Source organism: Passer domesticus, chromosome 10 (assembly GCF_036417665.1).
Source record: "Passer domesticus isolate bPasDom1 chromosome 10, bPasDom1.hap1, whole genome shotgun sequence".
NCBI lineage: Eukaryota > Metazoa > Chordata > Aves > Passeriformes > Passeridae > Passer > Passer domesticus.
The window spans coordinates 38,786,961-38,809,568 of NC_087483.1; the positions used below are offsets into that span (position 1 = coordinate 38,786,961).

The window sequence follows — 22,608 nt, forward strand, 5'->3', positions numbered from 1 at the left end:
CATTTTCTCTCCATAATCCTGTTGCTTCTTAGGTTTTTCCCCTTAGTTTCCACAACAGAATTTTAATCCAAGTTCTGGCAGTAGCTTGACCACTCACTTTGTATTGAGGACCATATTTCAAGGCTATTACTGCCCAGTTACAAAGTCCATATTAAATTTACCTAAAATATACTACGGGCTAAATAGAAAAATCTTCACAGGTAGGCCCCTGACTTATATGATAATCATTCACTCTAAGATTTTGTGTGAATAAACTCAAAAAGGATTCAAAACCTTGTCTTGAAGAAACTCTAAAAATTGCATCTGACAGTATTCATCTCTCATTTTACAGTTTTTTTCTCTCAAGCATCAATCTGAGTAGCATTTGGTTTCCACAAGTGTTTGCAGAGAGAAAAAACTTTTGCATCTTTTCAGTGTTTTCTAAAAAAATTATTTGTTCAACAACTTTAAGGTGCTCTTTATCTTCCCTCTATTCGTGAAAGTGTGGGATTTCACAGGAATTAAAACTATTCACAGTTCATTACTCTGCCAACTAACAGCGTTAATTGGTCAAATAATTATTTGCTAAGAACGTTTCAGCCAATTATCTTGAAGTATGCTGCTGGGGGAGAGGGAGGGTTATTTGTCAAGAGCATGCAGCTGCCAAACACATTCTGCATTATCATAAAATAATCTGAGTCTGGATAGGCTGAGGAACACTTTTTTTATAATGCTTTCTTTGTTAAAAGGAATCTAAAGGAATCCTTATGCCAGCTCTTCTTTTTATCCAAATTTCACAATAACTTTTCATCTTACAAATAGGGAAGAAAAACCAAACACCAAAAAAAAAAAAAAAAAACACAAAAAACCACAAAAACCACCACCCACAAAAAAAACCCTCCAAAAAACTTCTATGGGAGGCAGTCCTACTAGAGTAGAAGAGGTAAGAGAAAAATCTGTTTAACCTTTGTGTCCTGCAACACGAAACAGCTGTAATTGCACCACAGCTCCACTGTCCACAGGAGAACAGAGAAATTCTCAGCAGCTGGTTACAACCAGAATTAAATTTCTTTAGAATAGGACCCATCTCTAGTGGCAACACAACCTTATCTCTGCAGCTTTATTTACTTCTCCCATTGATTTAGATCCAGAAGATAGGACTTATTTCAGTGATAAACTGTGAACAACGTAGGCATACTATTTATCCTCTTTTGTGCCATCTTTTCAAAACCTCATAAATCTTTTTATTACGAGCACACCTTCAAAATGTTACTGATTTCCTGAGATGTGCCCCTCAGTGAATGTGTCACATTTCATGAGACAAGTAGAATATGAAAGTTCAGACTTAAAGAAAACATGCTCCACGTCTCAACTTTGAAAATATTAAGATCTTGTAAAGGAATAATGGGGGGAAACCAATCAGAAGAGTATATACTAATCTCAAAAGACAATTTGCCAATCATTTACTCAACTCTCAGCTTCTGTGGGGAAGTTCTCCTAAATAACAATAATTTGACTGGCAAATTGTAGAGCTGCAAAAGCTCATCTTTGGCATCCCCATTAAAAGGCTTTCAGCTACTCCTTAGCTCACTGAATGTAGTTTTATTTTGTTTACTTGTTTGGCTGTAATTGCATGCAATTTGTAGTTGTGCCTTCCCTCTAATTACACATGCCACTTTTCCTAGTGAAAAAATGATGCAGCAACGTGGCAGTCTAAAGATATATGTGGTGAAAATTGACAGATTTTCACTACTACACGTTTTTGATGTGTATAGGTGTCATGGAAAAGAATGAAGTCCTAGCAGTGCACACAGATCAAAGATGCTCAGTTTTGCAATGGAAATCTAAACATGCATTAAAATTCTTTTCATCTTAATGATCATAGTGTAATAAATACTTTGCTAAATGAAAACCCTTTCATTGTTTCTTTTTTTTCAGATAACTGTGTAGACTCACAACACTATAATTAGCTGAAATAAAGATATTTTGCAAACTTCTATAAGTTGCCCAGTGACCCGAGGGTTATATAGTGCAGCACTTCATATGCTGTATTTCATTAATTTCTAAAAATAGGGCTAAAATACCCAAGTCTTTCAGTCATCAAATGGATGCTTTTGATAATCCTTTCAGAAATAAATGGAAGAACACTTGGTTTATACAGAAATGAGGATGAGTTATATAGCAAAATTGTACAGCAATACAAACAGATGTTAATGCAGTTCACGGAAATGAAAACATAATCCAGATTTTAAGAATTCCAAACCTAAACAATCCAAAATTCGACTCTGAACTAAGGTTACTGCAACTGTGGATGAGAAATGATGAGAAACTAGAGGAAATCCTCATTGTCCTTGCCCCACGAGATGAAGAGAAGACAACACCCTAAATGCCAGCTCATTAAAAGCATTTGGATTCCATTAGGGTTAACAAAAGAGAAGTGAAGGAGTAACACATCCCAAGCAAGTGGTCACACTGACAACACTTCAGTCACTTAGATAAACAGCTACAATTTTAACAGCAGCACTGCTAACTGCATAAAAAGGCATGTGCATGAAACCTGCAGTGTGAGTGTATTGCAGCCCAAATGCTCTCCTCCTCCAGTACACTGGATATTGGGAAAATAAGGATTCAAAAGCTGGCTCTACTCACGAGTCACTGGCCATGTTCTTGTGATGACAGCTAAATTACAGTTTATCTATCACATCACAGTCACTCTTCTGCATGTGTGTGGATATCTGGGTGCAGGCAAAACACACTTCATTTCCCAAGGGTAATGCACATGGGTTAAGTTTTCACATTTTACTCTCAGAAATGATGGAATATTCATGCTGTTTTTGCTGCTCCTTTGACAAGCAATAACTGCCTGAACTATTGCAATTTGTGTACGTGACCATGTTCTGACCAACCCACCCAACAGACTGTCCTCATTTTACAGATAAAACAGCTGAAACAATGGTGACAGATCAACTTCTTGTTCTTCATCTCAAATCTGCCCCTGCTGTTTCCACACTGTCTCAAATTTACAGCCAAGCTTCAGTAGTCTTCCACACTTTGCCTTTTTAAACAATTTTTAATGATCTTTTTAGTACTGTAATAATTGTAATATATGTCTGTGTAGATCGTTGTGGGAAGTAAAACTATTAAGAAATTTTACTAAAATAAAGCATGTCGGGTATTATAGAAGCCTCACTGATGTGACTTTTATAATTTTCCAATTTTATTCATATATTTTATCCCTCCCAACCCCAATTGTTATTCAGAACAGACTTTTGTAATTCTATGCACAACCTTTTACTGTCTCCATCAGTAGCTGGAAATGCTCAGAATGGGTAAATATAAAAATGCAGATGAATTTCTAGGCAGTGCCAGTCCATCAGTGTCTAACATTTCCATTGGCCACTTATTCCTGTTGACTGGGAAGGTGGAGGGAAAGAATGAAAAAGCCAAGCCTTATTCAAATGCCTGAGAATATTCCCTTCAGAAACAAATCTCAATTTATTTCTCCATCAGCATTTCAACTGATCTCACAGAACAAACCTATTTCTGATTCCTCTGTCATCGACTGAGCATGGGAACAATAGATGTGATGGACAATGAGCATTTGTGGGCAGGCAGGAGAGGAGAGCAGGAGTTTCCTGCTGGGCTCCATCCCCACTTCCCATCCTGTCCTTTGCAACGCCTGTTTGTGAGCTGGGCACAGTTACTACTCCAATACTCCTGCTCTTATTCAGGCAGTAACTTAGTGATGAGCTGAAATGAAGTTCCACCCAGTGTGGCACCCTTTTCCCCTGGCTCTACCTCCCTGGCACAGGGCACCACCCCTGCTGCTGCTGCTGCCAGCTGAGAGGGTTTGATCCCACCCAGAGGTGGGGCTGTGATCAGGGACTCCCCCCTTGTGCCCACTTAGGGCTGCTATCCATCCAAAGATGTTTTTTGCACTAATGAAAAACATTTCCTCTGAGTGGCAACTCACCTATGTTCTAAAAACTGGCATTACAACAAAAAAACCCTCACACATGAAACTAGTTTAAATATATCCAAGTTTTTATCCCATATAGTCTAGTGAATGTGTAAACAAAAGTAAACTTTTCTCCATCAGATCGTGGGTGTTTGGCATTCTAAGCTCAGCCACCTGCGGTGCCTTTCTCAGCCCATTCTTTTGCAGTTGTGGATTTGCAGCTTTCAGAGCCTGTAACCGATATCACAGAATGGTTTGGGTTAGAAGGAACCATAAAGATCATCCCATGGGCAGGGACGCCTTCCACCACCCCAGGTTGTCCCAGCCCTGGCCTTGGACACTTCCAGCCTCACTGAGCCACCTGTGCCAGGGCACCTGCCACATTCACAGTAAGGAATTTCTTCCTGATATATGATCAGGAATATTTGAAATCTGGATAACTGAGACAAAATTTGTGTGTTACTTCTCTTCCACGCCAACAAACCCACTGTGGGGTGAGCTAGCTCTTCTCCAACACGTTCTACTGCTGCAGATGGCCACAACCTACTGAAGGTCCCCATTAAAAAATCAGTTTGCAACAACAATATCACAAGACTTTAGTCCCCGATTTTCCTCCAGGTACAGACATGTGCAGCTATGACTGTGGGAGTACCGATGGAAAAGAGGAGTTGCTAGTACTGTATGTATTTTTCATTTAAACTCAGTAATTCCTTAGAAGGCTTATTATGTCAAAATAAAAGTGTTAGTTTCATTTATATCCTTCGAGAAATATATTACCTTATATATCAAGAAAACTAATTAGAGCCAAGAACATTGTTTTCTGGTCCTTTCTAAATTGTACACAACCTTTTTATTGGCACAGTGAATTGTCCCTGGTTGAAAGTGATGATTCCTTCAGAGCCAAACACTTAAATCTTTATTTAATAGTGGAGCAAGCCCTGAAGAAACAATATTCCCATGTGTCAAAGTAGTGTATTTTTGAAAATACAACCTTCTGCAGCAACAGATTTCAATTACACTTCTTTCATGCTTAAAATACAGTTACCTCATTGACTAATTTTCCATCTAGCATATAACTATGGAATGTATAACAATTTCAATATAAATGTAGCTGGCTATAACAAAAAAAAAAATTACTTGAGAAACAAACCACTGCAAATCATTGCTTAATTGACTCACAAATGTCACTAGCCCCAACCATGTCACAGCAATGACAAGTTACTATGGAAACTAATGTATAAATTATGCTTTGGAATAATTAAAATGTGCATTACTTCAGCATTGCAGGAGCTATGTAGAAACAAACCATCTTGCACAGAGGCATCCACCACCCCAGAACTGACTCCTGAACCCCATGGAAATGAGAAAGGATTCATTTTCCTGTTCATGACATCCTTGAGACTTGAGCTAGCTACACTTGTACTCTTTCAGAGGAGCCATCATCTGTGTTTTGTATCTCCATCAGGCACCAAACTAAATGTAGAATTCACAAGCTGTGTACTCTATTTCTGCTTTTTCCCAGGGAGACAAGGGCAAGGCAGACTGGAAGAAAAGACAATCGTGTTGGATGCTCTGAACATTAGATGGAAAACAATTCTGAAGTGGATGTAGGTGTAAATGCATCCTCCTGATCTGTGTCTTCACAGACAGCAGCAAAGTAACTCATTGTTTTCCCTCACATGTTAACACTGTGATAAGCAAATGAGAAAAAAAAGAAAAGAAAAAAAGAAAGAAAAACATTCCAGCAAATTATGTTCCCCAAAGATCAAATCCTTTGTTCTGCAGAGCATGTCAGTGTATCTGAAGAGGGATCCATGAGAGGGGAGGGAGTTAATTGACTTGTGAGTCCAATGCTCTGTTAATAGAAATTTCTTCTGAATAAATAATGTGGAAACAAGAATATTAAACAGCTCCAGAAAACACACAGGCTCTACATAACACCATTTCAGACAGCTTTGTGTTGTGAGAGCTGCTGGGTTAGAACACATTTCAGTGACAGAGAATCATGATTTGACACTCATTTGCAATTTCTCATTGCTGGGAATTTATCTGAGAAAGACAATGTACCAAAACCTTTTTTTTTTCCCTGGCTTAAACTTTCCCAGAGAAAAAAAAAATCAAATTTTGCTGTTCAAAAGACAGTGCAAATGAGTTTGGAAAGTTGGCTTCTAGACAGCAATGGGAAATGTTCCTTAAAGGAAAGCCTAGCAGGACTTTCTTCTTCCTGCTGTCTTGGGGTCTGCACAATGTCACATTTTAACTGTTAAATATTGAATTTTCTTAATTTTCTTTCCCCCATATAAGTTGATTATGGAAAACTTCATTTAGAGATGGATTGAGAGTTTCTAAGTGAGTTAAAATTCTGTTTCACTATATTCTAAATTTAATCATGAAGGCTAAATTTATATAGAACAATTCTTCAGAGGCAAGTCATTATCATAATGTGAGCTCAGTAAAAACCCAGATTAAAAAAAATTGCTAAGGGAACCTCTTTTTTTCCTCTTTATGTAAACAAATAACCACAATCCAAACATCCCCCAAAGTAAAATCAATGCAATGCACTACAAAAATTAAAGTATTTCTCTCGATGTCTTTTTTTTTTCAGGACTAATGAACAACCTACATGTGATAGATCATACTCACATCCCTTAGTAGTAGGAGCAGTATTGCAGCAATTAGTGGGTTATTAGTATTTACATAAAACAGAAGTTGTAGAGACAAAATGAGTCTTCCAATCATAGAAAACAGGTGGAAATTGTATTTTAAAAAAATAACTAAAAAACACATGATAAGATAATTAATAAGATACAAAGAGGAAGCTAAAAAAAGACATAGAATTAAAATAGAAATAAAGTGTCTCTCAAGTTTACACAAGCCTATGAAGACAGTGAGAATCTTCTGGAAAAGAATAATGACTATAAGTCATATCTATATGATAACCTTTTTTACTAGCGTCCCTTACCTAAATATCTTAAAATAACTATACCACGACGGGGAAAGAGAGAAGGTCATCCTGTGAATTCAAGAGTTTCTGAAAGATTAAAAGCATATGGCAGAATTTTTATTTCCCCCCCCTGTAATAGATGTAGGTTGTTTCAAGGATCAGGGCCCAGAGCTGTGCTATTCAACATTTAAGTAAATCATGTGGCAAGCTGGAAGGTTTGTACATAAGTTTGATGGAAAAGGCACAGACAACACAGACTGGTGATAAAATGGCAGATCCATCTAAATGGCAGCACAGAAGTAAAAATAACCCTACCCAGAGCAATAATAAACCCTAGATAAGACATTGCCACTCATACAAGACATCTGGTGTCGTGTCAGACAGTTCCCTAAAAGTGTCAGATTAATGCTCAGTAGCTCTCAAAAAGGCAAATAGAAACCTATTAAGAATATCTCAAAACCATCATCACGCCATTGTGGAAATTCATGATGCACATCTGGAATTTTCCATGCAATCCCAGGCATCTCACCTCAAGAAACCCTTAAGGCAGAACTACGAAAAAGAAAGAAAATAAATTAATAAATAAAATAATATATTTTACAGATGTTTCTAAACAGGAAAAAAAAAACACATGTAATGGAAAGGGAAAAAAATACATGTAGAACAAAATTTTTCAGAACAATAAAGAAACAGAAACAAAACCAGACAAAATAAAATACCAAATCATATGAGGACATTAAAAAATTATATTTAATGTGTTTCAAAGAAACAAAAGAAGATAAATTTAAACAGAATCTTGTAAAACTTCCATTTGAAATCATAATTTTGCAACAGTGCTGGGGATTTGATTGAAGTCAATGTGCTCAAAAACAGGTCAGGGCAAAGTCTGTCACTGCCAACCAGTTAGGACAGTGCAGATACAAACCCTGGCTCAGGAGGGGTTTTTTGTTGTCCTTAACTTATCTGTTAAAATCTGTGAAGTATCCCAAGGCTGGGTAAGTTTCCCTGTGTCCTGGATGCTTTATGTTTCCCTACTGGCCACTTTCCAAAAGACTTTATTGAATTATTTGGATGCTCCATCTTAGAAGTTTTTATACTTCTGAATCCTTAAGCTTATTTGTTGTTAATGCACACCTGATCCAATTAAACTTTGATTTAGCTACTATTTTATTGGATGTTTTATTTGGATGTTTTATTTGGCTGTTTTATTTTACTATTACTGGATAGGAGTTATCTCGTTGAGACACGAGATTCCTCTTTATAACAATTCATTACAAAGTTATTTCCAAGTATCACACATTTTTCCCCTTCCTTATTTTCCGTTTACTTTTTTGTGGTTGCATTCTCACAGCTTTCCAAAAAAAAAGTTATTTAAACAGCCAGACAGCATTTAAACCAGTGTGAACCTCCTCACACTGAACTATTAGCTAACCCAGAGCTGAAAATTGGTTGGAAATTTGCTGTACTGCAGAAATTGAAAGACAACTCCATGGCAAAGGTCAAGGACTGAAATAAACAGGCAGAGATTCTGTCTGAGTCAGTGGACAGTAACATCTGAATTTTTTTTCTAAAACACAACAACTTACCCAGCAAATTGCTAAATTGCTGCCATTCAAGGCACGCAGGACTCAGAAAATACACTGGGACTGCAGTTTAAAATATCTGCTCCTGCTCTGCCTCTGCTCCCCAGGCTTGGCTGCTCTCCTCCTCTGCGCCAGCACTGGCACTTGTGGGATCCCAGACTGCACAGAAAGCTGGAGTGTGCCAAAATTATCCCATGATGGAACAGCACAGGCTGCACAGAGCAGCTCCCAACACCAGAGTTATCCCAACTGATGGAACAGCACAGATCAGCTCCCATCATGGCTCACTCTGCTCATGGGTAGATTTTAAGTGATGGAAATGAAGGGAAAAACAGAAACTGCTTCTGGAGGAACCATATGCAAATAGTCTGACTCAATCTATTTTTATCATCATCAACATTGTTATTCAGCATAAAACAAGAGCAAATACTTCCATAACATCTTATTTCCATTAAAAAGTCCTTACTAAAGAGGAAAAAGCAGGAGTTGTCCTCATCTTTTCAGAGGACTATTCACTTCTCTCTACAACGATCTTTTGCCAGAGAGATTTAAAATGCTTTCAGTCTATGGATAAATAAAGACCTGCCAGCACTACAAGGAGATTCTAATGGATTACCATTAGCAACATGTCCAGATACAGAAAAATAATTGAATTGGTCAGTGAGCAGTTCTGCTTCCTGTGTGGTGGCATTAGGGAGGCACAGGAGAACTGGGAGGATGTGCTGCTGGTAAAGAACCATGTCAGCTTCTGTACTCTCAGCATTATTAGCAGACCAGATCTTGTAAAATCCCAGCTGATAAGCAGTTAAATGTGGTGAGCGCTGGTACTTCCCATGCACGGCACCTCTGGAATGTTTCTGTGGGATGGGATGCAGACTCACAGTTTGAGTATGAGCTCTAGAAACCCATCCTGAAATTGGAGAAATGACTCTTCTATCATGACAAGCCATGGGACACCAGAGTGAACAACAACCTCTTAAATCCATTTTTTAATAGTTCTTTTTAGACAAAACCACAAACACAGGCAGGCAATGAAACCCTTGCAAGCCTGTGCCAATACTTTACCGTAACATTTTAGTATTTCAAAACCTATGGTTGGTCTAAATTGAGAAAAATTAAGTGTTTTGAATGGTTACCCAGACCTGGCAGGTTGAAATATTATTTTCAAAGTTATTCTCCTTTCAACATCAATATTCAGGATGGTATTTGAGAGGAACATAAAGCCCATCAGAACCCCTGCCCAAGGTTCTGCTCTCCATGGTCAGAACATTCAAACATTCAAACACAGTCATTTTAGATGATTTCAGCACAGTTCTTACACAGTATTTTGGGAAGTCCTTCTTCCCCTTCCCCTCTTCACCCAAAACATCAAACTGACAGATCCCTGCAAAATATTTTGGCTGTACAAAGCCAACAAGCTCTACATGTAATATTTGCTGTTCACCAGCACCCTGTCATGTCAGAGAAACAGATGTTTCCCTGCTTCCCTTCTGACAAGTGTGTACAATGTGCAGCAAACCTCCATCTCCCCTCCTTGGCACCAACCACGCTGTCAGTCACAAGCACAAAGTATTTAATCACCTCCAAACAAACCTCCCAGACACGAGCCAGGCTGAGAAATAACAAGAGTGCCTCGAAAGGGGATGCACTTCTTTCAAAAATAATAATCTCTCATCCCATCATTTTTCAATAGCTTAGATTTGGGATTTCTCTGCCAGTTCATGAGGCTTCCAGATTTCCTTTCACATCTGCTTAGAGCTGGAAATCCTACATGTAATGAATTTCATTCAGCTTCTCCAGAGGGAATTTGTGTAATCATTTAATTAAGGCTTCCTTTTGTTCAGCTGGCCAGCCTGGGTCAGGGGCTGGAGGGATCCCAGGCCCAGGCAGGATGAGTTTGAATTATACTGATGGTGAATTTCACCAGACTTTTTAATATCACTTTAAGGAAAAACGTAAAAAAAATTGAAAAAAATACTTTTATCAAAATATTTGTTCAATACCAGCTAGAGACACAGTTCATTGAGCCTGTGGCTAATTTATGAGAAGGTCCTTCATGTCTCGGATGTTCAAAAGAATCTCCATTAAGAGAGAAGATCTGGAAAGTCAGAAATCCACTTCCAATGGAAGATTTCAAGCATTCCTCACACTTCTATCATAGCACAAATGAAAACTTGCCTCAGATTATATTCAACAACTTTCCCCACAATCCAAAATGAGATCATGAACCAAAGGGCAGAGTTCTGAAAAAAACAAAATACATTGCCACTCTGTAAAGCATTTAGGAATATTGAACCAATATTAGCTTTAGGTTTATTTTAGTCTGGGGTTTACTCATGTTTCTGTTTTATTATCCTGACTACCTTGAAGTTAGAGTAATGCACACTAAACAATGAGGCAGTTCAAAATATCTATATAAGAACAGCATGGCTGCCTTGAGGATGAGCTCTGCACACACCTCAGCACTGATTTACACCTCTTATTATTTAACCATATCAACAGTGAGGGAACTCTCTTCATTTTTATGAGCTCACAAAGGTAGCAGCAGAGAAGAAAAGCAATTTTAGGTGTGCTGAAAACCTAGAATTATACTATTTTCTAGGATCCTTTCAGAGACATATTTCAGTAAATTTAGCCTTTAAAACAAAAATGAATTTGTCACAGAAATTCTAAGTCAACTCTATATTAAAATTAGCACAAACTTTCCTAATGCCAGTTTCTCCAGTCCTCCCTACATGATCATCTGCTTTTTCCCTTTCCCAAAAAGAACTTCTCTTAATTCTACACCAAAACTGAAAATAAAACTCCATTTCATCTCCTCTCATACTCTCAATGTAGTTTTACCAGATACTTCCAAAAAAATTATACATAAAATTATGATTTTTTAAACTGAAACATTTAATCACCTTTTTCATTTGACAAATGAATATGTGAAGACCACTTCCTCAAGAAAGATCAACTGTAATGGCTTCTTTTCATTTGCATTATGAAATGCTGACAAAATTTCAGCCTTCTCTGTCCTATTTCATTATCCTTTCTCAGATTTTAACAACATATGCTTTGTCAGCACTCTTCATTTATAGCATATTGCTCTGTTCCCTACGACTGCTTTATCTTACTAAAAATAAAATTGGGAATTTGTCTTGCTTAACTTGGCTATGGGGCTTGTTCTGTCTATCTTCCTTTCTTTCTCACCCTCCAAAAATCCACTTACTGTCATCCTGTCTTGAGGCTTCTCAAATAATATCTATACCAGTAAGGTATATATTGGTCTTTCTTGACAGCTGATTCTTTAGTTTGATAAAGATTTCCCCAACCTTACACGCAGCACTAGAGCAGCCAAAATTTACTCACCTTTCTGTTTATGCATGGAATTTTATAACATATCTTTAGCTAGAAATTCCCACTTCATTGCTATGAAGACAGAAATGTGACAAGTATATTTACCCATATTACTGTGAGTGGAAATTTTGGCTGAAAAAGGTTTTGATTCCCTCACTGAGCAAAGCTCCAGGGTCCATAATTCTTGAAAGTTTTGGTGAACAGCGACCTCACAAGTACAGCACTACCACCAGACTGGTCATAATCCTTCAGAGTGAAATGGAGAGCTTCACTGCAGTCAGATTGTTCAGTCAGCTCGGTAATTAAGGCTAAAAAAGGTTTGGATTTTGTACTCTGAGGTGCCCAAATTGTTTAAATCTGAACTGAAAATACATAATTTGGTTATTGTTAACCTCCAACCCTGTGTTCCTGAGGTAGCTGCTGCTCCTGAGGTAGCTCATGCTACAGATATTTTTTCCAAGGCTCATGACTAATGTCAACATCTTTGTTTTATCTATCAACTTTTAATCTCATCAAAACCAATACCAAGGTACCTTGGTAGGATCTATTTTCCCTCAGCCAATGCTAATAGGCATTAATTACATTACATTCCTTACATTTTTATTAAGCAAGCCTTGCATTAACCACTGCATTATTTTCTTCTGGATCAATACCAGGCTAACAGGCCAGCAATCACCAGGACCAGCAGTGACTTTTTAAATATCAGCACAATGTTATCCTTCTGCTGGTATCTGAACCTTCCCAAGATGAATTATTTTACTTATTACAAAGAACAATTCTACAAAAAAAAGAGAAAAATGCCATTGCTGAAGTAACTTTAATTTGGTATTTTTGGTATAAAACTATAAAATACATTTTCAAGAAGCCTTGGGCATCTAAACATAAAAACTTTAAGATCTCACATCCAAAACAATGAGGACCAAAACTGTTCAAGTTTATGGTCAAGACCCATTAGGGCAAGATGACATTCAGCCCTTTCACCTGTCAGGTTCATTGTATTAATGAGCTCTGGTTATTTCAGGAAAAAGCCAAAAAAAAAGGCTCCCCTTTTCCTACTGCTGCCCCCCCTGCTGCAGAACATTCCTCATGGGAGATCCTGCTCCATATCCTCCTCCAGCTGAGCAGACTTTAATCCCTGTTTCACCTCCCTGGAGGGTTCCCCACTGTTCTACTCTCTGTTATTGGGCAGCTCCATCAGTTTCTGCCAGCACGATTTCTATGGACTTTGTAGGCAGAAATTATTGATTAAAAACAGTATGTTGAAGGTATTGATTTAAGAACATCCAGGGGGAAATTTGCTCTTGAAATTTCTTAAACTAGGTTTGCAAAGCTGCATTCATATATATATATGTGTGTGTGTGTGTGTGTGTGTGTGTGTGTGTGTATGTATGTATGTATGTATATGTATTTATATATAAATACACAATCACACAGATATTTATATATTTGAAATTAAAGACCACACTGAAATAAAAATTAACATCCCTATAGAACATGAAGAGTTCTGAAAGTTCTGGAACTTGGAAGTTCTGAAACAAATAAAATGTCATTTCATTTTCCTTCTACTTCTGCATATTGGGACATAGAATATGCACCAATTTACTGTCTTAGAAAAAGTTTTTACAGCAATGATTTAACATAGTTTATTCATCTCAAAAAAAGAAACAAAATTGTGAAGCAAAAATGTAATAATGTGGATGTCCAGAAGAAATTTTAGATACTGTCAAAGACAAAATGAGGAGCTTATATAAACTGACTGAAGTGAAGACAGCTGGGAGCTAATAAAAGATTTAGGTCTTGTAAAAGTTCATACTCTGGTCAAAAACACTGGACAGAAAATTGGTGTAATTATATTCATATCCCTTTTTTTTCCCTGGGAAATAAACAATCTTCTATAAAACTATACAGTATTTTGAATCAGTACAAATTATTTAATTGCTTTTCCCCAAAATGTTCAAATCAGTGACATAATTACAATAGTTCTTTTATCAATATTTTTTTCCAAATATGGACTATTTTGCTTATGACATTCAACTCTACAGTGCCCAGCAGATTTCCTTTTCCTCTTTACAAAGCTTTTGAAGCAGCAGTACTAGAAAACCAAAGTACACAGTACCCAGAGGAGCAGTTTCTATTCACTGCCTTTCTACTTCCCCACAGAAAGTAACCATGTTCTTAGGCTAATCTATGCCTAAATATTTTATTATTTCTTTTATTCATTGAAAAGAGCAGCAGAAGTGTATAATAACTCTAAACCACATCAAATAATGTTCTGCCCTGGCACAAAGAACACAGCATCTTTGAAACTTGTTTCCCAACTCTGCCTCAGAACATCTGAAAGAAGCATGAGGTGATGCGCAAGTCTCCCTGGCATGTCTCCCAAAGTAAGAGAACTGCTCATTTTCTAAGAAATGCCCAGTGGTGTATCAAAAAGGAAAATTTTGTATTGTTTCCAAACCTTTTCATCCACACAATGTAACAATGACAACTTTGCATTGAAGTGAGTAAGTGGCACAGGAGCAATTGCAACACTTTTGAATCCTCTTCTACATGACTGTGCTCAATGCAGTGGTAAAACCCTAAATGCTTTTCCATTTCATTCACCACCTTAGCAAATACACATAAATAATGCACAACAAAAGATTACAACAAAAGATGCTCCATGGAAACACTCTGTTTAATAGTTTGGGGCTTTTTCCTATTAATTCTTAATGCATAATGAAATAGTTGGTGTTATAGAGTAATATAATAGCTGACTCTCACAATTAAGGGGCGAATATTATGCGTATGTTGAGATGTTTAATGATGTTATTGTCCTCCCATAGGCCTCTCTCCCCTCCCCCTTGTAACAGCCTCAGCAGTCAGGGCATTTGGAGAGAGCCAGTTTGTTACCAGGAGGTGCAGCATAAAAACACTGATCTCCAGTCAAGGTGTAAGAAAGTGATCTCCACCAATGAATGGTAGAAAAAAGAGTTGACTGACAAAAGTTTGGGAGGGCCTCAAGGTATAAAAGGCAGAACATCCACTTTGTAGATGAGCCCATTGCTGGTAATCCCAGTGCTGCAATTTTCCTTATTCAGTCCTTTGTTGTATTTTTGGTTAAGGTTTAACAAACCTTTTAAAATGTTAAATGTGAGGGTCGTTTCTCACAGCTGGCTTCCTACAGAACACTTTGTTCATCTAAAGAAAGTGGAAGGTATGACCTGTATTGAATCATGGAATGGTTTGGGTTGGAAAGGCCTCTAAAGATGATCTTATACCAATCCCTGGTATTGCCCAGGACCCTTTCCACTAAACCTATGATGTCAATCTGCTGCCTCATTTTGACACATATATTCCCACCATATTCTGAGCAATTCAAAATTTGGCTTTACAAATCCATCCAATTTTGAGAACATTCTTATTTTGAACATCCTGACCAGGCTGGGAGGAGGCAGAGATTTAAAGAACATCTCTGGAGGCTGTGCAGCTGGAGCTCTGCAGAGGCAAACCTTGTCTTTGTGCCTGATACAAACACATCAACAGTGACAATATTCCATCTGGGCTTTCTGTTTTCTCAGTCTTTCCATTAAAGCCTCTGTTTCTTCAAAAATATTTCCATTTGCCTACTGTCAAATAAACTGCAGCTGAGCTATGGGAATTCCAGGTATTTGTAGCTACCCAAACTGATTCATTAGTTCTCAGAATAGTGTGGTAGGCAGCTTTAAAAATTACATTTTCATCAGATGAAGGTTGCCTGAGCTTCAGGGGGTAGTTATATATCAGAAATAAAATGTATTCTAAGGCATAGTTCCAGAAACTACAATAGAGAATTAGTTGAAAATTGCTGAAAAGTACAAATTAAATGGCTCTTTTGGTAACACGATTCTAGAAATAAGATTGCATTAAAGGAAACATGTCACAGCTTGACTTTGGGTGGTTTTGATAACTCAAGAAAAGAGTTTTTAGAAGATTACATTTCTTAAACATTGCTCCTCAAATCAGAAACACCATTTTTATTTATAGATATATATTTAAAACCCACGTGAGCTTTGATACAGGTTCTGTATTTTGCAGAATTCAGAGCTGGAGGAGAGAGGGCAAAGAGGAGATAGACTCCAAAACAAAACCCAAATCATGTTAAATAATGATGCTTCAGTGGCAGAAAACCATAGAAAATTAATATGCCTTTTATCTGAATAAGCTCTGTAAAGAAGAAAAAGCTGTAATTTAAATTCCTTGCCTAATAATTATATATGATTATAACCAGAAACAAGACTCAGATCAAGTTTTGGTTGTTTGCTTTTTTTTTTTTCCTTGACTCAGCCAACCCTTCTTTCCAAGAGGCAAAGTTTGGAGAGACCCACTCGCAGGCTTGGTGGCAGCTCCATGTGCAATGAAGCACTAAACAATCCAAAAGAAAAGTACATGCAAATTTTTGCCAGCAATTAGCGGGGTTTATGAGCTCACTCAGAATGTTATTCTGTGAATTGATGGAAAAAAACTGTTATTTCTTTCACGAGCAGTTGACATTTGTGAACAACAAGGCACCAGACCATCAGGTGGCTAATTTAAGCATTAACAGTCCTTGGCAGGAAAGACAGCCAGACTGCATGCAGGCATTTATGACAGCATTTCTAAATGTAGGTTTTGGTCTGTAATCCTATAAATGAACATTCTTTTGTGCAATATTTTGACAAATCAAGGGAAAAAATGCCAGGAAAAATCCAGCAGATAGCATGAGTCACACCTTTCCTAAGCCATTTCAGGCATCTGCTGCTAGGGAACCATATGGGTAAAACAGAAGATGCAGGTACCTTTTCCAGTCACAAGTATTCTAAAGATAAACATATGGGCAGAAAAATGCTAAAAAAAATAAGAGACTGATTTAATTGTTTGTTAATATGATGTACTATGCTTGCAACAGCTTTTCTTTTATCACTGTTACAGTTAATTGTGATTCACTGTTGCTCTTGGCACTCTGACATCCAAGTGTCAAAACCAAAAGCAAAACAATTTTAAATTTTAAAGTTGTGGGGTTTTTTTTGGTTTTCAGGGTTTTGTTATTGTGGTTTTTTGTCTTTTTTTTCTAATTGGGAGTGGGTGTGTTTCTCTGTCAACTCTAACCTCATTCTTCACCCATAATTTAAACTTTTCTCATTCTTCTACAAGTTTATTGTACTGTTAGAAAATGGAGCAGCTGAACAGACTAGGCTGTAATTGTATTTATTTTCTCCATATCAGAAGATTGCTGAATGATGAATGTGCAAATAGCTTTGGCACCAGGGGTTAATGGATCATTACCCGCATTTGCATAAGAAAGACTTAATAATGGTTTGTTCTTTTGTTTTAGGGTAGAAGAAGATTCCAAGATATATCACCACCAAAAAAAAAAAAAAAAAAAAAAAAAAAAAAAAAAAACCAACCCACAAAACCCATCAGACATTAATTGCTATAAATAACATTTGCTTCCCTCATGTGTTTCTATAAATGGGTTCCAAAGTGCTGGCAGACCTGTGAAGACACAAAATCCTGGATCCTGGAGGCAGAGTAGCCCCTGTTGGCACTGCATATGCCCAGCTGCACTTCAGAGAGAGCTGCCACAACCAAAATCCCACCTTTTAACACAGATATGTGAATCGAGGCACAAACCATGTCAGGGTAATTTATCTTGTTCGTACTGATCATAATTAAGACGTGACAGTGCATGAATTGATCAATATTACTACTTTTGCACTTTGTTCATAATATGATTTCAGATTAAGATATGCAAAAGTACAGGTTACTTTTACTGTATTTTCCCATTTTGGGTGCCAGAATTTCAGACTGGTAGGTAATTTTCAAGCTGTTCTCAAGGTGTGAATGAACTTGAGCAACTTCCAAATCCATGATAATTCATAAATTTGAGGACAGTGCAATTTTCAGGCACCTAAACAGCTCCAAAAACTAGAGAGCAAAGTCTTAAGTAATATGCCTTTTCTAATGAAAGATGACCTGTATTTTTATACATATATATATATGTATGTATATATGAAATATGTATATACACATATGTACCATAGAATGGTTTAGGTTGGAAGGACCTTAAAATTCATCTACTTCCCCCCTTCCTGCCATAGACAGGGACACTTTCCACAAGACCAGGTTGCTCAGAGCACCACAGATATACATATATAGATAAAATTCAGTATATCAGATTTTCAGTTCCATTCAGCTCAGTTAAACTGACTGCAGAAGGTGAATTGGACAGCAACATTTAAAGATTTTATCACAATTTTTTGAGGAATATCCAAGCCTTAGAATAATTTACCACTATGTTGTGGGTTTTATATGCATTTTTTGTTAAAAAATGTTGCTTTCTTCCGGATTTCAGCTCTTTAGTTTGTATCCATGCTTTTGGCCCTGCTGCAGGACTCTGTGCTGATTTGTATCCAGCAGAAATGTTAACACTGTCAAAGCTTTCACCTTCCTTCCCTCTTCTCTTCCTTCCATCCTGAAGATTTTTTAAAAATACAATATTTCCTTATCAGCAAACCATATGCAGAGCTAATCATGAAAGCTGTGTTATCACCTCCGCTCTTCCAATGACAGTTCTAACAGAAATCAGCTTTAAATCAATTACAGCATCAATCAACCTCCCTGCACTCCAAATTCAACAGGACCTTGTGTTTGAAAATATCCACTCCAAAGGAGGGTCTGACAATATGCACAGCTGACTCTTCTTTCTCTCAGTGGCAATGTCTTTTTATCATAATGATAAGCAATGACACTTGAAATAAAAGTGCTGGAAATCTGAATATCACAGCCTGAACAATGTTAGTGTCTCAGGACATTTAAAATGAAAAAAGCTCAAATCAAAGCCTAATGCTGCCCGTTTTATCTTCTCTGCTTCTTCCTGTCAGGTGAAATAAAAGCACGAATCCACAGAATACACAAGGATTATGAAATGCTCCTGCCTCCCCTGAACACCCCTTGCTGGCCTGCACTGAAGGTAATTGCTGTTGAGTCAGAAACTGCTGAAAAATAAGAGAAGAAGCTGCAAAAGGCAAGTGCAATTGTAGGCATAACACAGAGGTGACAGGGCCTGCCTCAGAATGTGCTCTGTTGCAAGCCAGCATCCTCCCATTTGCCCTTCCAAATCTGGCTAGAAAAAAGGATTTCTTTTCTGTTACAGTTTTTTTTTTTTTTTTCCCAGATCCAGTACACAAATACCACTTCTCTACATTGAAATGTGCATTTATTATCTGTCTCTTAAATTCATATTTCATTGAAATTTTATTTCTGTATTTTTTTAATTGGTAAAATGTATATATCAACAAATAATTTTGACTTGCACACTGCTCGGTGTCCCACCATACCAGTGCTAGCACCAGTCAGGTTTCAATTACAATCTCAATACTGCTGAGAATATTATTCACATGACCATAGAAATCTTTCAGGCAACCTTCACAAGCTGCTGTAATGATATTTTACTTTGAGATTTCCATGTGTGTAGCCCAACAGTAAATTTTAAGCAGAAAACAAATACAGTACTGAAACATATCCTAACATGTGTATGGAGGACTATTTTAGTTTGGTTAAAAGTGGACCCAGACATACATGAATATAAATGCAAACGGGTTGGCTCTTTAAAAATCAAAATAAATTAAGAAAGATGATTTTTATTCCTCTTTTTGTTTGCTCCAGAGGAAGTAATCAAGATTCATTTTCAAAACTAAAGGATATTATAGCAAAATTATTTTACTAGGTACAATTAGAAAATAATCTGATTTCAAATTGTCAGTGAGAAACATATGCTCTTACTAAAACATTAATTACAGATAATTTAATTATTACTTAGTTTTTAGGGGTTTTGTTAAACTTTTGTTTCTATTTAAAGCAGTTCACAAACCTTACTCTCATAGTGGTTAGAAAATTTCTTTTTAGACACAAGCAAATAATAGTATGAACACATTATTCAGTGAGAGCCTTTGACCAAATCCAATTCCCAACCTGAACTGAAGGCTTTGTAAACATTCTCCAACATTTCATTAGGACTATTTGCATATCTTTGATCTTCTTGTTTCTCTCTGGGCTGAGTTTTAAGTGTCAAAATAGAAAGAATAGAACAAAATACAGACAAGTCCAAAGTTGGAAGTGTCTACAGTGACCATCAAGTTCAACTGCCCAACCACTTAAGGGATGACCAGAAGTTAAATTCTATTTGTTATTCAGGGAATAGTTCAAATCCCTCTTAAGCATGGACAGGGATGCAGCAAACTCAGGCAGTATTCCAGTGATGGTCCCAGAGAAAGAGGACCTTCTTTCTAACAGGAATATCCAATTATATTAATTTTCTTCTGGGAATACAACAAAAGAGTGGTCAGTTTTCTTGTTAAACCTTGTAAACAATTAGTGTTTACACTAGTATTACACTTAGTGAAATAAGAAAACACAGTTTGGGATAAGAAATTAAACTTTGTATCATGGAATAAATATTTTTTCCTCCCCTTTATATATTCCTCTACACAGAACACAAACTCCAACAGCCTTTTTTTGTTCATTTAACAATTTACAATAATTCTTTGAAGACTTTTCCCCTTATTTTACCTCTGTGTATGTACACTGCCTCTGTAGGCACAAGATCTGCTCAAGTCAGAGGCAGAGGTGATCATCCTGTAACAAGCAAAAAGCCATGGATTTAACCAGAGATGCATGGGAAAATCTTACAAAGGGCATTATCCCCTTGGGAAAGGCTCCATTTCCTGGTCATTATCCCAGAAATCTTTCCCTGGTATTATATTTAGCCATGTATTTAGGGCAAATCAGCAAAGATCTGTGTGCCTACACTTAAGGATGTGTGGAAGCCTTTCTGTGCTCAGCACAGGCCACTGACCCCAGCCAGCAGAGCACTCAGACATCTCTGCAGAAGCCTGAAATCACACACACACTGAGAAACTGCAACGTGCATTGCCACCAGTTTTGCTTAAAAGCAAGTAAATTGCCTACAAAATACTTAAATCATTGCCATGCATGTAAAATACTCTTATTCTTGTTCAGTGTGATAAACCCCTCTCCCAGGAGTTAATAGTTTTGCTATATTCAGAGCTCTGCAGACAGGCAAGTGCACAGAAGAAAGCCAAGTATGAGTTACTCCGTGCTGATAGCAAATGTTGCAATTTTCCCCAATTTCTACAGTCTGGTCCACAATGCAATCCTAATTGGAATATGGTTAAACATTGAGCAGCTCAGTGTGTTTGTCACTCAGCCTCTTGGCTCTGCAAAACCTGAAGAGAAATAGATAGGCCACTTGAGGGATTCACACTCTGTGTGTGTGGTAGAGAGATAATTACTCTGGACACAAAAAAAGATGTGCTGCCCTGCACCAAAGACACTGACACTGCTGTGGTGGCATCCTATGAGTCCTAACCCTCCCAATAAATACCAAGCTTTGAGAGAAAATACACAAAGGAGAGGAAAACAGGCACAACAAGGCCAGGTTGGATGAGGCTCTGAGCAACCTGCTCTGCTGGGAGGTGTCCCTGCCATGGAAGGGGTGGAACTGCAGGGTCTGTAAGGTCCTTCCAACCCAAACCATTCCATGATCTTAAAATCCAGCTCACAGTTGTGAATGACACCACACAAATATCACAATGACAGTCTTGACCTTTTAGAATCTGCTGAAAGACAAAGATCTCTGGGAAGGCTGTAGGTTGAGGGGTTTTCACAGAATTTCCTAGGAAATTGATCAGAAATAGATTCTATACACTATAATAGATTGTGCTTTGCTCAAGGCTCCTAAGTTTGTACGTGTTACTATAATTCAAAGGACATTTACAAGATCTTTTCTTCAATTCCCAATACTATGGACCATTTGTTTGGATTTTTTTTTCCTGAACTTGTTTCTTGGTAAATCAATAGATCTTAAAAATAAAAATGGTCTAAGAAGTTTGCTTTGAAAAATTACATCAGTAAGTTAAAAAACACACCAAAAAAAACCCCAGACTTCAAGCACAGAATTTCCTAAAGACTCTACTGGGAAGACAAAACTGCACTTAGTATGTGAGGTTATTGTATAGAAAGCCCTGGGGAATTCTGTATTTGCAGATCAGACAACATTTGAATGCTGCTTTAGGAAGGCTGGTTTCTGAGAGGCAGTTGTCGCCCAGAGGCTCTCTGATATTAACAGCAAATCACTCCTGATGGTGTGTTTTGAATCAGAAGCAAGAACATGGTTATGGCATTTTGATCTTATGCTAAATATTCATGTAATAGCCACGAGGGTGAATAGTAACTATTCTCCAATGAAATCACTCTTTGGATACAGGTGTCAATATGAAAGAGCCAAAGATTAATCTTTCCTTTTGGATGCCACAAGAGAGCGTGGCCAGGATAGAGGAGTTCTTAAAACTCCCAACCCAGAGTCCCAGGTTAAGCCTGGTTTGTGTTGCCCTGCCATGAACCAGAGCTAAGGTCTCAGTGTTTCTGAGTGTCAAAATGCTCCTTTTGTGTTCCATTTCTGTTTCAGCAACTGCAGTGATCTAACACCACTGACTTTTTGAACCCTCTCAGGTTTTCTTCTGTAACATTGAATTAACATGGTGTTAGGTAGAAGGCAGAGATTTAAGAAGCTGTGATTCCATCATAACATGGTTAAAAGGGTTTTTTTTTATCTTCCTTTCATCTTGTTTTGTGTTATATTTAAACAAAATAAATCCAGCCTTTGCTAATCAACCAGTAGAACACAATGGTCTTCACCCTGTTTGTCTGATATGGCTTCTTGATGAGATAAAGGCTGCTAATAAGGAAATTATTACACTACATTTGTTCTAATTTTGGATATT

The 22,608-nt window shown here is 37.4% G+C and overlaps 1 protein-coding gene and 1 long non-coding RNA gene across 6 annotated transcripts in view; both read right to left on the minus strand.

The window, feature by feature from the left end:
- Window positions 1–22,608, minus strand: part of LRP1B (LDL receptor related protein 1B) — a 622,229-nt gene that overhangs the window by 388,307 nt on the left and 211,314 nt on the right. The gene's annotated exons all lie outside the window — the stretch shown is intronic.
- LOC135309235 (uncharacterized) lies at window positions 4,073–21,311 on the minus strand. Its single transcript, XR_010369529.1, has 3 exons — window positions 21,286–21,311; window positions 20,375–20,440; window positions 4,073–4,168 (listed from the first exon to the last, which is right to left on the minus strand). It is a non-coding gene; the product is annotated as an uncharacterized LOC135309235 (long non-coding RNA).